This window comes from Sus scrofa, chromosome 9 (genome assembly GCF_000003025.6).
Source record: "Sus scrofa isolate TJ Tabasco breed Duroc chromosome 9, Sscrofa11.1, whole genome shotgun sequence".
Lineage (NCBI taxonomy): Eukaryota > Metazoa > Chordata > Mammalia > Artiodactyla > Suidae > Sus > Sus scrofa.
The window spans coordinates 73,815,837-73,830,545 of NC_010451.4; the positions used below are offsets into that span (position 1 = coordinate 73,815,837).

The window sequence follows — 14,709 nt, forward strand, 5'->3', positions numbered from 1 at the left end:
CTGTGGTGTAGGCCAGAGGGTACAGCTCCGATTTGACCCATAGCCTGGGACCCTCCATGTGCCATGGGTGCAACCCTAAAAAGACCAAAAAAAAAGTATGCTAGTTAAAATGAAGCAGTTATTAACTCAAGAGAAAATATGAGCATGATACGCGTGTCTCTAATGAACAATGTTTACAAAGTTATGCTGATGTATGACCTGATTTTTTTAAGAACTGAAATCATGATATGATCATTTTGGCTAGGAAGAGAAGGGGGGGGTGGGCATGTGTAATTGGGCTATATCCCCTTTGTGTCATTTGGAAATAAGAAAATAAATGCACAACATAACCAAGAGCAGCCACACAGCTAAAGGTGTTCAAAGTGATCGCTTAGAGAGGAGATAGCGTGAACACAGGGCAGCGTGCAGGTACTTTTTTTTTGTCTTTTTGCCATTTTCTTGGGCCGCTCCCAGGGCATATGGAGGTTCCCAGGCTAGGGGTCGAATTGGAGCTGTAGCCACCGGGCTATGCCACAGCCCCACAACGCAGGACCCGAGCCGTGTCTGCAACCTACACCACAGCTCATGGCAACGCTGGATCCTTAACCCACTGAGCAAGGCCAGGGATCGAATGCAGGTACTTTTATAATGACCCTTTTAAAATACGTCCTAGTGTTGTTTATGATTTTGTATTCATACAATGAGAAGGAACATCTGCTCATTTTGTTTAGAATATGTTTAAAATAAAATATGTTTATATATTGATAAAATGAGAAGGAACACTTTATGATGTTTTATTTCTCTGTTTTGAATATTTCAAAAGTGACTTGTAAATTTATTCCACTTTCACCCTTAGAAAGAAGTGTTTCATCATTAATTTTTTAAAAAGATTATCAACAGTGAAACTCAATCACATGTCTTTAACCTTGTGTGTTGAGATCTAGCTCTGCTGCCTCACAGAACAGGTGTGAGCTTCGGCGGGTCATCTTATTTCACCGAACTTCACTTTCCTCATCTGTAGAAGTTACTGTGAAGCTTAAATATGATTATGCCTATAAAGCACATGGAAATTGCCTGGCCACATGATATTGCTTATATGTAGAATCTAAAACAAATGATACAAACAAACTTATATACAAAGTAAAAATAGACTCACAGACATAGAAAATAAATTTATGGTTACCAAAGGGGAAAGGGGAGGATAATTTAGGGGTTTAGGATTAACATATACATACTACTATATATAAAACAGGTAACCTACAAGGACCTATTGTATAGTGCAGGGAACTATACTCAGTGTTGCATAATAACACACAAAGGAAAAGAATCTGGCACATATTTACTTGAGCCACTCTACTTTTCATCCGTCCCGTCCAGCTTTCTGAAACTTATGTCACACACACACAGAACCAGCTTTTAGGTCCATGTCCATAAGTGCAAAAAGCTCTTATGTGACTTCTTAGTATCATTACCCAGATTTTCAGTGCTTTTATATTTATAGCATCTGTTTTATTGCAATGTCCCTGGATGCCTTCTGTCTCTAGGGTCCTAGCTTCTTTGTCCTCCTTCTGGAAGCACTTTCCTAGGGACTCTTATCATCCTACAACCTCATGCTAGATGGCCACATCTAACAGTGGTATTAACAGCCACACACTGACATTTCCAGCAGAGACCACTCATCTGACTTCCAGACGTGTACATCCAACTGCCTGTCTGATATCTCCTTTGGGAGTAAATCAGGCATATCTCAAACTGAACCTGTCTAAAACCAACTCCTAGTGTACCTCCCCTAAATGTTCTCTTCTACTCTTTCCTCGTTTCATGAACTGTGCTTTCACCTATCCAGTTAACACATCTAGAAACTTAGTAGTTCCTTGACACCACACACTCTGGAAAGTATATTCTGCTCAGACCCAAAATCCAGTCCATCAACTTAGACTATTGATTTTACATCCTAAATTCTCTCCAATCCCTTTCCTCCCTTCCTGCTCCACGTCGACCAATCCCACTCAAGTCTATGTTGTTTCACATGTATACCATACCAGCTTTCTGTTTTATACATGTCCCTTCTTGCATCATAGAATCCATTTTCTGCATAACAACCCAGATTGTTTGGCCTTCTGTCACTGTCCCTACCTCTGACATCAAGAGTTTTCAGTGTGTATTTTGTTGAATGAATGGGTGTTTGTCTGGGATTTAAAGTACTTAGGAATCATATGCATATAATACTTTACAGGTAAATTCCGCTTAGTGTGAAAAGCTCTATCACTTTTTTGAGGGAAAACAAATTAGATAACAAATATAGGGGAAAATAAGATAAATTTGAATAGGAAATGCTCAGCCTTTTGTCCCTTGTAGAGCTATTTGTAATGGTGATTTTGTTTTTGTTTTTTTAATTTTGGGGGGTGGTTTGGGGGGAGTTTTGGCTTAGGTTTTTGCCTTTATCCCTTTGGATTTCTGAAGTAGCTATTTAAGGCATTTGATGTCAAGGCAAATATAATTTATCCTCTGTGGTAAAAGAGAGAATGTATTCATTAGTTTAACCCCGGAGAAGATGAGAATTTAATCACACATGATGAGCTGGCAAACAATCAAGACATAGCATAAAGAAGAGTTGGAAAGTATGAGAAGGGAGAAAGAGGAGCCATAACTGGCGGGGGTCAGGGTCTAGGCACCTGGCCATGTGAGAGGAGGAAGAATCTGAGTCTAGTTGGACCACGGGAGACTGCAACACACTAGGTGGTTAAAGGGCAAAGTCTGGAGGATCCATTTGAAAGCAGAGTTTATCGGGAACTGTGAAACAATTATTCCATTATGCTCCACTCTGAGAAGACCTAGAATATTCCACTTTTCAAGAGAAGCAGGATGTGGGAAGTGTGTGTGGGAGTTGGAAGGAAATCCACAAATATGAATAAATGCTGGGAACATTAAATCTGCATGGATTGTTTCCACATGAAAATCCTGAGGTATACAAAAAGGAAGATGAACTCTTTTGGAGTTAAACCTTTCTGTTTTTAGAAGGAACCTCTCCTAAAATCACTTGCAGTGAGTCCTTAAAGAAGCATTCATTCAAAGTCCTAGTCTGGTGGATTACATGAGGTTTACTGTGGTGCCTCACTGGAGTGAGTGAGTGCCTGAGCCCTGTGCCACTTATGAAGAGCCGCTGGGGTAAGGCCATTGTTCAGATGGCGTCTATCTGTGTACAGAGGGCTGGCTGTGATGTACATGTAGAATGATTCTACTCATTTTGCTAGTACCATTTGAAAGACATAGTGGAGGGACTTAGCGTTTTGGTTATTCTGTGGATTCAGAAGATAGGTGAATCACAGAGCAAAAAAAAACCCAAAAAACTTTAGCCTAAATCTGACTTTTAATGCTGTCTCTTTTTTACATCAGCATAGTATACTGACTAGGATTTGCTAGACAATGGAAAAGCTTTGACTTCCTTAGTCTGGCTACACAGAGACATTCTAGGCAGAGACCTGGAATAAACTTGAAAAGGATGAGAGAAAACAAGATCTGTCCTGAGAGATTGGTCACTCTGTGAAGTGAGACTCTTCATTCTCTTTTATTTTTAATCTATATTGACAATGTTTTTCAGTTTTTTTTTTTTTTTTTTTTTTTTGTCTTTTTAGGGCTGCACCCACGGCATATGGAGATTCCCAGGCTAGGGGTCTAATCAGAGCTGTTTCTACTGGTCTACACCAGAGCCATAGCAACACCAGATCTGAACTGCGTCTGCGATCTACACCACAGTTCATGGCAACGCCTGATCCTTAACCCACTGAGCGAGGCCAGGGATTGAACCCTTAACCTCATGGTTCCTAGTCGGATTCGTTAACCACTGCGCCACGATGGGAACTCCGAACTCCTTTTTCAGTTTTTATACTATGATAGACTAGAATGACCCCCCACCACCAGGTTATACAGCCATTTCTATGATTTTTCTGGTTACATTAAATTTCTGACAAGTGTAACCCTGCGGATCCACCACTTACAGGACATCGTGTTGGGTGATGTTATACCAGTAGGACATTGAGAAATGTGTGCTATAATGGAAGGCCATCCTATGGTATAGGGTATTTGGAGTAAGGGGCAGGAGGCAAGAGGCAGCGACCCATCCCTGGACCCAGACGCCATTCTGTGCCTTTTGGAACCCCTCTTTTATTTATTAATTAGCAAAGAACTATTGTAACAGCTTTGCCTACTAAGCATGCAGTCTCAGCTGTCGTGTATATATAGCTACAAAATCAGACACTGGCTGATTTCTCAGAGGCTGATGGAGGTCTAAATTCATAAGGGATCTTAATAGCACCTTAAGGTTTGTTTGCCCCAATCAAATTTTGCATTGTACCTTTCATCACACATTGCAGAGGATCTCTGTTGCTCCTGCAGACCTCTTAGAGGGAAGGGCCTTACTGGAAATCTAGTTAGTATTTTGTGTCCTAGAACTGCTTCTTGGTATGGAATGACTCTGTGTCATTCATCACGTAGTATGAATGGAATATCCATTGACTTACAGCTTCTAAATGTTTGCAGTTCAAGTAGTGTTAGTTACAGACTTAACCTCCTGATAGTCTGGTTGACTTATTCCTGGGAAGGAGTCATCTGGCTGTAACCTTGCCATCCCATGTTCAGCTGGAGGACCAAGTATCCTAACCCTCTGCTGTGGCTTTCAGTGATCTCCACCCAAAGCTGGACACTGGGTGGACAAGGACAGTCTTCCAGATGACAGACAATCTTCAGTATGGACATAGCATCATCAATATAAAGAATTTTTATTTACCATTGGAGCATAATTTGTATTAATCAGGGTTCTCTCAGTCACAATTCAAATGAATTTAAACAAACGAAAATTTATTAACTTGGTTAAGCATCATCCAGGAATGATGCCTTCAGGCACAACTTTAGAGTTTCAACTCCTGTCTTTAAAAATCTGTCTTCCTATCCATGTCATGTTTCTATTTGTCTTTTCTTCTCTCTGCATGATGGTCTCTTTTTGGTAACAGCTTCTTCCATATGGCCAGAGAAATGGCCACTTGAAACCACAACTTCATATCATCCTGGTTTGACAACCAGTAGAAAGAAAGCAGCATTCCTCTCTAAAGCTGTTTATTAATCCCAGCAAGACTTTTGTTGGCCCTGCTTACAAAATATGCTTATCCTTCTACACAGTGTGTCCTGGAGAATGGAGTACTGGGATTGACCATTACTAAAGCGTAACTGATAGCCCATTGGAAACAAAGAACAGAGGGAGTACTTTCCAAGGAATCAGGCGACGGGAGAACGTAAGTACGCTAAACAATAGAAGTCACAGATGATACAGTTGATGCACAAGTCATCTCCCATTATAACTCTTCTGAGGCTGAATATAAAGGTAGCTGGTAAGCTATCTGACAGCCAACATCCTATCTTGATTCAATTACTGTGATGGTTAATTTTATATGTCTATTTGACTGGGCCATAAAGTCTCTAGATATTTGCCTAAACATATTCACCAAGTGAAGCAGGTTGCCCTCCCTAACAGTCTGTTGAAGGCCTACATAGAGTAAAAAAGCAGAGGGAAAAAGTCCTTCTTTCTTCTTGACTGTCTTTGAGCCACTTCTCCTGCCTTCAGCATTCTGGGGTTCATTGGCTCTCCTAGGTCTCCAAATTACCAACTCCAGATCCTGGGATTTTCTCTCTCTGTATATATGTGTGTTATATTATGTATATTCTGTGTTTTCTGGAACACCTCAATAAATATAATAAGAATATTTGGATGGCAGAAGGCAGAAGAGTGGACTATAAGATCAAGTTTGCTGTCTTATGACTTAGTTTCAATTTGGGGAAATATATTTTCCAATCTTCAAATTCCAGAAGATATACTGTTGTCTTTTGTGGGGTAACTATTAAAAATTGAGAGATTTTTATTTTGAGTTTATGCTTCCAAATGCAATTTTAGATGTTTTAACAAGTGAAAGAATAAGTTCTATCAAATAGCATAAAATGTCAAAAAATTTTTGTACCTCCTCTGTGATATGATTTGATTAAAATTCACATTGCTTTTCCTAAGAACCCAAGAGGAACACAGAGGAGGAATACAGCACATTAATATTCCATGAATACTGGGGGTAGATAAATCTGGCAATTTCCTTTCAACTGTGTGCTGGGATTAGAATAATATCCTGAACAAAAGACAGTTCTGGTTTAAACTTAGGACTCATGAAAATGAGTAAATTATAAACTTAGAAAGCACATTTTCCAATTTCTACAAAATGTTTAAAAATGAATTCAAAAGGGCATCAATGGAAAAGTAGAAGAAACACTTGGGACAAAATATGAGACAAATGACAATTTAAAAATTTTGCAGCACCATATTACCAATACCTCTTTCATGGCTTTAACACGTCTCTCCTCAGTGTCTCTGTATAGAGTTTCCTATAAACTTGATCTGAGGATCAGATTTGGTATCACTTGTAGAATTATATAGGAACTGGTAGAGTTGGCTAACCTGATTTTTCTAGGCAGACTGACTTGATTTTTTTTTTTTTTTTTTTGCCTCTCTAATGAGTAAAAGAAAAACAAAAACATACTTTTTGGAACTATGGTTACAGAATTAACCATATACTAGAAACAGAGTATTGGATTTCCTGTTGCAAGTTTTAGAAAATGGGTATACAATTTAATACTTATGATTCTTAGTCCATCAGGCTAGTGACAGTTTATATTTATGTACATTGTATTGCAATTCTAATTAATCGAAAGACTATTAGGTAGAACGGTTCTTACCATACTAATTTTGGTCATCAACTAGAATTAAAGAGAAAAATAAGCAAACCTTGAACTTCCTGAGTGATTGTGGAATTAGTTAGCTGAGTAATAAAATCTCAGGTCAAGCGATTAAGCCAATCCAATCCATAAATTGAAGGATTATCTAAATAATTCAAACTGGGCTGCCTTTAATTATGTAAATGGAATTTAGGGATGGACTTTCTCAAATCAGAATTGCACTCTATAATGCTTTACTGCCTGAAGTCATCCAACTGAATTCACTCACCCTATGCTCTATAGATCTGAGGAAAGTGGTGCTCTGGAGGGCTCCTAGTTACATTCAGTGTTTCAGACTCCATAAAAATGGTATTATCAGTGTACAAGCTGAAAGGAAGGCATCTCAAATACAAGCCAGTCCTCTGGATTGCTAAATTGACTGAATCTGCTATATTGAAAAAGATCTTTCCCTTTTTTTTCATGTGGGGAAAATACAGGACGTGATGAACCAAAAGAGCAGGGAACGTAAAAAGGGAAAGCTCCCCAGGCAATCTCTGGGATGAAGCCTTCCCTGACTAAAGGTTCTGTGGTTAGACACATGAGAGTAGCATTCTATGTGCCAGGACTCTTATGCACACCCACAAGCAGTGGTTGGTCTTTACTCAGGTCTGAGGGATCTAGAGCAAACTGCACGAACCCTATTAGCCCAGGAACTCCAGGCTTTTCAAATTCTGGTCCATCCTCTTCCCATTCTCCCTCCTCATCAGATTTCATAGTGTGATGTTGAAGGTGAAATGATACCCTTGGATCAACATGATTCAGTCATATAATTTATTTAATATATAAGAGGAACAGTTTGGGGTTTGGTTTGGTTTATTTGGTCATAAATTTTGTAAGAACTTCAGGGGAACAGCTAAATAAGTAAATAAGTTAAAACATAATGTATGGCGTGAATTTTTGAAGTAAAACCTGAGATGGTGAAGATGGTTTCTATCTGTAGGTATGTCATTTCTGGCGAACCCTCGTACCCTCTAAATTGTACATTGGCTCTCTGGCCGTGAGGAGTATACTCATGGATAAACTGAGAAGCACTGAAAGAAGCTGAAGGATCCTTCTGGTTCTTCTCTCATGGAGAAATTATATGCTTTTGTCTCTAAATCTCATAGCTGAGTGGTACATTTTACATTTCAAAGAGCCACTGGAAGCCTGTAATTCTATGCTCTTACTTAAAAAATCCTGATAATGCCTTATCTCTCTGTCCAATTTCAGGTCTCCTGTTTGAGTTTTCTTAGATCTTTACTAAGATATGAGAAAAGCTGAAAAACTTTGAACAGTAATTTGGTATTATTCTTTAATAGGTTTTAAAGTAATTTTAGATTTACCAAGGAGTTGCAAAAATAGAACAGTTTCCCATGTACTCTGTCATCCAGTTTCCCCTAACATTAACCTTTAAAAAAAAATCATAGTATGTTTGTCTAAAATAAGATGAACATTGGGATAGTACTGTTAAACTGCAGACTTCATTCAGATTTCCTTAATTCTTTCACTAATGGCCTTTTTCTGTTCTAGGATATGATTGCATTTAGGGCCTATGAATTTTTGCTTTTCCCATTTTATGTTTAAATAACACAGTGGACACAGCATTACTATTAAAAGCTTTGCTCTTTCATGGTTATCAAAGGCTATTGATAGCTTCCTCTTCTTTTAAAAAATAACATTAACTTCTTGCATTAAATAGGCTGTATTATTCAAAATCAGTAAGAAATTTATTGCAAGAAATTTTAAAACTTGAGTATAACAGGAAGATGTGTTAAAAAAAAAAACAAACCCTACAACCCATCCAAGACAGCATACAATCTTTGTTAAGAATTTTCCAGCCCACTTTTAGCTCTAACTAGCCTTCTTTTATGACACAGATATATTTTGAGGTGCTTGGAGGCAAGGACCTGTTCGTAGTCATTTTTGTATCCTTAACATTGCCTTAAATGTGATAAATATTTGTTGAATTAATGAACATATGAGATTTCCTCGGATCTTCAGGCTGGAGAAAATTTGAAAACTTGACACTTTCAGGTTAATTAGACTCCAGAGCCTTCGCCTCTGTCTGCCTTTGGGATGTTTTGGTGTAGATAGTGTCAAAGAGGTTGATAGGTGATATGTTATAGACAGCTTCATGGAAATGTCATGAACCCTTGTAGAATACTTACTGCCAGAAAACTTGCCAAGTTTTAAATGTCTGTTTCTTTCTTCTAAAAGAACAAGAGCCCTTATCTTCTCATGAATGTGCAATTGGAATGTTACAGCAAAGTCAAAATATTATACGAAGCCTTGGCCCTGTCCTGCTTAGTTGTGATCAGTTTACTGGTAATGAAGGTGTCATTCAAAAAGCAATCATTCTGGAGCTCTAAGTATTGACCTGTACAGTACTTTAGGATCAAATATGCCTAGTGATCACTCTGACCTCAGAGTGCCAGGGTTTTTTGTCATCTTTCCCTCTCAGTGCTAGAGAATTTACTGAAAGATTGATCTAAACATGTTTCTACATTCTCTTGATATTGCATGCAATTAGTTTATATATTTTGTATATTTTTATTAATAACTGCAATAACAAAAGAATTTAAGTAGGAATGTCTTCATATAACTGTAAACAGAGAATTCCTGCCAAGCCAAAAAAATTAGTGGCCTTTTTTTTTTTTTCTTTTTTCTTTTTAAGTCTAAGACACTTGAAAATCTGAATGGGTTGTTGTCGAGATGAATTCCAAAATTTAAATCTTGTGGGCATTAGTTTCTTATAAGTCTGTCTTGTCCAGGAAGAATGTCAGCTGTGTCATAGCATGATCTGGGCTTCATATGCCCCAAACCCTGAGAAGACAGCTATGCAGAAGGGGCTGTGAGTCCATATGTGCCCCTTGAAAGATGGTGGTGTTGGCTTTGACCTTGGAACTCTGGGAAATACCTAAGCAGCCAGCCCTGTCATTTCTACTCTCTGAGAGGATGTGTCTGGGGAAGATTCTATCTGGGATGACTCAGTAAGTGGTGAGCATACCAGTTTGCCCCATAATAGGATCTTAATAAACATTGTTGATTTGGTTGGATTTATGTTGTAGAATTTGAAGGAGAATTGGTTATACTTTAGAGCAGGAACAGACAAACTTTTGTTTTGTTTTGTCTTAGGGCTATACTCATGGCGTATGGAAGTCCCCATGCTAGGGATCAGATCAGAGCTGCCGCTGCTGGTCTACATCACAGACACAGCAATGCCAGATCTGAGCCTCATCTTCTACCTACACCACAGCTCATGGCAATGCCAGATCCCTGACCCACTGAGCGAGCCCAGAAATTGAACCACAACCTCATGGATACTAGTCGGTTTCATTGCTGCTGAGCCACAATGGGGACTCCAGACAAAGTTTTTCTGTGATGCATTAGAAAATAAATCCATTCAGCATTGCAGAGCTGTCTCAATACTGCTCAACTCTGCCCTGGAAGCGTGAAAGCAGACAGAGACAAAACATAAACAACTGAGTGCCACTGTGTCCTAATAAAGCTTTATTTATAAAAACAGGTAAAGGGGGCTGGATTTGGCCCTTGGGCCAAACTTTGCCTATTTGGTTTAAAAATCACAAAATTTTCTGGTTCTTTCCTAAGGCAAACCCACATTTGGAACAAACTCAAATGGATTTAGACTACTTAAATAAAACCTCTGCTAATCTGACCTTGATGTTGCTCTGTACCAACTGCCTCCAGGATCTTTTGTTTCAGAAGGAGATTTAGCTCAGATATTTGCAGATAGTCTCCTAACATATAACTAGCATATTGAATGGGAAGGGAGAGTTTAACTCATAATGCATGTAACTCTGTACCAATTATTTTGATTATAGGCAGATGATTCATGGTAATGGCTGGCTCAAAAAATTTTTGTATTATGCAGAAACAGTGCAAAAAGTTGAAACCTCAATTTAGCAAGAAATATTTGAAGAATGGGTTTCTACCTTATCACACTTTTGGTAAATATTGGGTTAATCAGGCACCATTTATGTCTCATTTTACACCTTACTGGTAAAAATGCTCTCTCCTGTCTTAGTGAAATGTGCTGCCACTGGCCTTGGGATGCAGCCTGCAGTGACCCTGTTGCACAAGCTCTGCTTACTTGCATTTCATTCTTTCCTGGCTTTGATATTTGTCATGTATCTTGGTGTGAAGGGGTGGACAAGACTAAGAAGCATATAGGTAAATAAACCCCCTTTAAGTGCAGTGATTAAAAATGGTAATTACACACATTTAATGTCACAAAATCTGTTCTTTCTGTTCCAGTGTTGGGAAATGCCTGGACTGAGTGGAATAGAGACTTCCTTACAAATACGCCAGTGCCTTTCAGGCAGCTGCTATTAGTAGGCAATTACTTGATGGTTTCTATTAATCACTCTGGTCAGGTGTAACCCGAAGTTGCTTGCTCTTGCGATCTGTCTCATAGCAGTCGGCATTGGTATCAATTGCTGAAATGTCCACTTCCCTGCCCCGGCAGCAATTGGAATTAATTTAGTGTTCTTTCTGCTCAGCTTACCCTTGTGGAATATTATTTCTTCTTAGTTCTTGACATATTGGTTGCTTGATGCATAGCTTGTCTCAGAGTCTTCTTCCAGCAGAGCAGCCAACCTAATTCCAGTGTAGAAGCAGCCCAGCAGTGGCCCAGCAAGTAGTTAACCCAAAGCCTGGTCTCCTGGCCACTGGCCCTCCTTGTACTGCTCCACCCTCATTTGGAATGAGACCTTCAAAGGGGTTATTGTGCAAATGAGAGTTTATATGAAGAGGCTCTGCCTTCTGGTGGGAGGAAGAGAGGCTCTGAGAGTCAATAGACCTAGTTTTGCTTGTTTCTGAATTTTGACTCCTCTTACTTATAAGACCTGGAGCAAGCCATTAATCTTTCTGTACCTCTGTGACTTCATCTGTTAGATAAGGAACCCTCATCTACCTCACAAATTATTGTGAATATTACGAGAACATCCACATGAAAACATATTTACATTACCCAGCATACCATGCACATGGTAGGTTAGTAGGGGCTTCATAATTTTTTACATTGAAGGAAGTGTCTTTCCTGCAGCCTCAACCCAAAATGACTGGCTATGACTTTTTGGAAGGATGGCCCCTTCAAGGCCCCCTGACTCAAATAACCTGGGCTGAGTGAAAGGACAGCCTTCTCGGGGCTCTGTGGGGCTGTCACTAGCAGTGACTTAGTGCTTATCACAGCAAGTGTTCGCATTTGGAAGCTTGCTGAGGCTGGGAGAGTTTTCTGAGGCTTTTGTGTAATGGGCTTTGTGTGATGCTAATAAACACAAAAACTTCTCTATAAACATGTTCCATGTGGACCCCTGAGGCTGCAGTGCTGATGAGCTTATTTTTTTAATGAAAAATGAGATGAACTGCAAGCGCCCAATTAGAGAGGCTCAGTCAGATCACTAGATGCTTTCAGGCCTGGACACAATAGAAGAGGTTTTAAGAGGCTGGAGCAAGATAAACCGTAATGAGAGAAACATTGAACTTGCTTTTATTCTTAGCAGCGGCTTTGTTTGTCCTCCCTCCAGGCTCAGAGCTGTGCTGCTGGGACTGAACTCATTTCCCAAGGAGCTATTTTTGTTTCTCACTTACAATGTTCTGTCAATGGATGCTATGAAAGGCAGGCAGCTTAGTCCCTGTGAGTGCAAAGGGTTTGACAATACAGTGAGTAGCCATGGACCATTTCCAACCCTCACCTAATGTCTCTTCCTATTGCAAAAGGCACCCCCAAACATAGAATGGTTCTGATCCAGGAATCTTGCCCTTGTCATGTTAACAAAGAGGATGAGACTGGGGAAGTAATGCCTTTTAGATGCTGTTCTTGCCTATGGGTTACAGCTCAGAGACTGCTATATGTGTATCTTTTAAGATCAGTTTGTGGGTAATGGAGTTGCAAGCAGATGATGGGGCAAAACATCAGAATAAAACTTCTAAGAATAACGAGTATCCTACCTGCAGAGTCTCCTTGAAGCTCAGATATATTCTAAAATTTCACAACCAAAGCTGTTCCAGTTAAGTGCTGTTAAGGTTAGGGCTGTATCTCGTTAATGACCTAGCCAGATCTGAGACCCAGCAGCAGAGTCCTGATTCCATGTATCCCTTCCCTGTCTTCCTGTAATTGTTCTTCCTCTGTTGGTGTCCCCATCATTGGTATATCCCATTTTATGCTCATTTATATGGTATGTTTTTCTTTTGGTCTTTATTTAAACTTAGAGATAAAAATGTATTTGGTCTTCTAACTTGAGTTTCAAAGCAGAAGTCTCTGTTTTATCAACTCATCTTCCTTTCCTAGTAACTTATTCAGTACAGATATTTGCTGTGCCTAAACACCAGCCAAGCCCTGTAGCATGCACTAGGTATCAGTAGTGACCAAAACAGGTTCTTACACAGCCATAACAAAATAGTCAGTTGAATAAGTAGTCTTAAATGATGATCAGCCCCACAGATGAAAAGGGCCGGCTATAGCAAGAACTGTACATGGGTAACTGATAAAGGCCGATGAGTCAGAGAGGCTCTCCCAAGGAAGTATCCTTTGGACTAAGAACTGAGTGATGAATAAGTGAAAGCAAGATGATGTTCATTCTGGGTTCTAGGAACAGAATGTGCAAAGGCCGTGAACCAGAAGGAACCAGCAGACTGGGGGAACTGAAAGCAAGAGAGTGTGGCCAGAAGACATAGAGCTGGAAAAAATTGGGAGGAGGGGAGAGGGCACTGGAGGGGAGAGGGCACTGGCCACAACATCCAGTAAGACCAAAGACGCTGGGGTTTATCTTCAAATCAATGAGTTATCATTGAAAGGTTAGTAAGAATAGTATATAAACAGGTTTGTTTGGAAAAGATTGTGACTGCAGTATATAGAGTCTGCAAAGAGGGGAATATGGTTATTTTAAAGGATGTCTGCAGATTCTTTGATTCTCCTTGCTTCAGGAAATGGAGCTTAATTTTCCTTCCCTTAAGTGTGGATGGGTTTAGCAACTTACTCCTAATGAATAGAACATGATGGAAGTAACAGTGCATAACTTCTAAGGCTAAGTCAGGAAAAACAGCATGGCGCCCACCACACTCTAATTTTTTGCCCTGGTGGAAGCCAGCTGCCGTGTTATAAGGAACGAAGACCTACTGGCAAGAAACTGGGAACTCCTGTGAACAGCCTTGTGAGGGAGCCAAAGTTGGGAGTAAATCCTTGAGCCCCACTCAAGCCTTCAGATGATTCTAGCCCCTGCCAATATCCTGATAACTCAAAGCCAGAACAAGCCAGCTGCGTGATGCCCAGACTCCTGACTCTCAGAAAATGTGTAGATAATTTTGTCATTGTAAGTGCAGCTAAAAATTGGGATGACTTGTTATGCAGTAAGAGATACTTAATATCAGAGGTAAAACAGAAATAGTAGTAGAAATTTCCTTTGGTAGTCCAGGCAGATGATGACGTCCTGATTTAAAGTGGTTGCTACTCAAGGCCAACTTTACTTCCTCTTTGTAAGAGTACACTGTGGCAGTTAGCACATGGCCACTGGAGAGCTGTAGATGTGGATTTAAACTCAGTTTTTGCTGCTTAATTATAAGTGACCCTGTAGAGCCCTTTGCCAAAGATTTTTTTTTTTTTAAATTCATATGCTGGAGTTAATATCAACATCTCTTTTAGCTTAAATGGAGGGCAAGGCCATAGTGGAAGGTTTGGAACATAATAACTGTTCAAAGAGTGTTTACCTGACAGTTTTTATAGGTATAGTAATAATTTCTCTATCCCAATCTTGTTCTTTGCAGCAAGACTAATACCATTAAACACAGTGTAACTCTCTTTATCAAATTGCATCCAGAGATTTCTATTACTTTAAAAATAAACTTTTGGAGTTCCTGTCGTGGCTCAGAGGTTAATGAATCCGACTAGGAACCATGAAGTTGTGGGTTCGATCCTTGGCCTTG

At 39.6% G+C, this 14,709-nt stretch overlaps 1 long non-coding RNA gene across 22 annotated transcripts in view; it reads left to right on the top strand.

The window, feature by feature from the left end:
- Nucleotides 1-14,709, top strand: part of LOC102163402 — a 190,237-nt gene that overhangs the window by 23,111 nt on the left and 152,417 nt on the right. For all 22 annotated transcript variants that reach the window (XR_002335814.1, XR_002335807.1, XR_002335810.1 and 19 more), the window contains exon 3: nucleotides 5,155-5,267. This is a non-coding gene — a long non-coding RNA (uncharacterized LOC102163402). The remainder of the gene's footprint in view (nucleotides 1-5,154; nucleotides 5,268-14,709) is intronic.